The following is a 2,416-nucleotide window of genomic DNA, read 5'->3' on the forward strand; positions in this document are numbered from 1 at the left end:
TTCACCCTGTGAGTACAGGAATGGTCAGAGCTTAAACCAGATGACGGCATGTCATGGGTGTTGAGGAACGCCTGCATGGCCAGGGACATTTGAACTCCTTTACTTTGAGCCCCTCACTGACTCGAAATGTGACCTGTATCACCGTGACACCACGTTCATCAGCTTTACTAGCCCCACCCAGAGTTCCAAGTATTTGTGAGCCAGCCTCATAATTTACATGTTTCTTACTGTAAGAACATGACAAATTTTAGTTTTTTAGAAAAATCATTATTCTCTGAATGATAAAGACTGAAGATTTTAACAATAGAGCTATATTATAAGAGGATTATGTATACCCAAATACTTAAACAAAAGTTCTGTACTAGACAGGGCTCCATTCCGAGCTGGTACAAAGAAAGATTTATTATCTTTCTTATAAATTGATAGCATTTGCTTGGAGAAGAGATCAAGCTAGAAACCATTCTCCATGTCGTGAGGAAATAGAATAATCACAACTATAGTACTTGGGTAAATTACTGATTGTTTTAGGCAGCACTTACACTCTGAGGATGAAAAGGAGCAGAATAACCCTAGGATAAAGCTATTTTTCTAGAGTTTTCTGCACAATTTTTTGGCATAGCAGAGCCAGAAATAGGTAATTCTAAAAGTAGAAACTTTCTCTAATCCTGCCCTCCAGAAAAAATTCTTTGATAGCCACATGAAAATTCTTCTCATCTTGTTTTTTAAGACATGTTAACTATGTCTTATTTTACAAAAGCAGGGTCACAGCATACATGTTCTTATTTTACAAAAGCGGGGTCACAGCATACATATTATTTTGTAATCTTCTGGTGCTTTATTTTTCAAAAGTTCTGCTTAAGTCAACGCATGTTCTTTTTTAAAGTTCTACTTAAAAATCTGCTTATGAAAGAACTATACAACAAGGAAGAAATATTTCTCTTTTCTTTCCTTTCCTTCTATTTGGTAGCTTATCTTCAAATGCCACTGGATATTAAAGTCTTCAACCTCATGTGCAACTTTTCAAGGAAGAAAAAAAAGAAACAAGATGTGCTATGTACATGTACTAACTCCCCGTGATGAATGCACTTATGATGTGCTGCAAACATGTACTAACTAAATTTAAAAAAAAAAGAAAGAAAGTTTAAAGAAAAAAATGAAAGAAAACCATTCAAAATGATGCAGTAAAAACTAAGCCCATTATTTTTCATGGACAACTAGCAACCCAGAAACATTTTGAATTATTCAAATAGAATGCAAAAGGTAATTTATTGCCTGCTTTGAAGCTATTCAGAATTTTCATCAGTTCTGAGAAGGGTTGATGCTACTGAAATTCAGACAGGATGTGTGGCTGAGCTTAGATGTGTCTCTAAAAGAATAGGCAGAAGAGCATTTGGAGGGCTTCCAGGAATTTTCCTTTTCCAGGTTATGTAGTCCTTGATGTGATCAGAAGAACTGGCTACTGAGATGACTTACAATATTACTCAATGGAGATAGATAGATAGATAGATAGATAGATAGATAGATAGATAGATAGACAGATAGACAGATAGATATACCAACAGTGTCCATGAGTAACACCTTCAAGACAGGGAGCTCATTTCTTCATTTGGCATGCATCTCCCCTTCTCTGTGCTGTCCCCTGGGCTATGTGTAACAGATTCACAGATCCTGTCTCCCAGTATGCAAACTCAGAAAGGGAATATCTTGAAGCTCGGGATACACTGCAAACTAGAGCTCATCTGAGCTTTGAGCCTGACTAAGAGGAACTAACACGTACAATTCCATTTCAATGAACTCTGAGTGGCAAGGGAAGGCCGAAAGACAACATAGGACCGAGAAGTGGAAAAAGATGAGCTAGAACAAAAGAGCACAGCAACTGCTGAAAATTTGCACAAAAGGATTAGCAGGGACTAGTGAGATCCCAGCTGATCCTTAGCAGTGGCATTCTGGAAAGAGTCAGGAGGAGAGTCCGGGCAAGATCAGAGGCAGAAAAACAAGTTAGCAGGCGGGTGCAGGTGATGGAAGACAGCAACCTGAGGTGCATATTTGGAACAGAGAACACAGCACACAGGATGGTCTAGGATCCCCAGACTGTGAAGACAGACTGGCTACAAAGTTAGAGTTAGGGAGAAAGTTAACAAGGCCAAGGTTCCTGGTTTGAACAGAAGCTGTTCGTGCTTCATCCACTGGGCATCTAAGAAAAAAAAAAAATAGAGAAAAAAAATGACTAGTATTCTGTATAGCTGATAGGTAACTAGATGCAACTAGAGACCATATTCAAAAGTGAAATAAATCAGACTCACATGTGTAAACATTGTATTGACTCCCCAGTGTAAGAACCGGAAAGAATAAATAAAATCTGAAAAATAAAATAGATACTGTGAAAGAGAAAAAAAACTGCTCCAAAGGAAAGAAC

Source organism: Octodon degus, unplaced genomic scaffold, assembly GCF_000260255.1.
Source record: "Octodon degus isolate 3935 unplaced genomic scaffold, OctDeg1.0 scaffold00047, whole genome shotgun sequence".
Classification (NCBI taxonomy): domain Eukaryota; kingdom Metazoa; phylum Chordata; class Mammalia; order Rodentia; family Octodontidae; genus Octodon; species Octodon degus.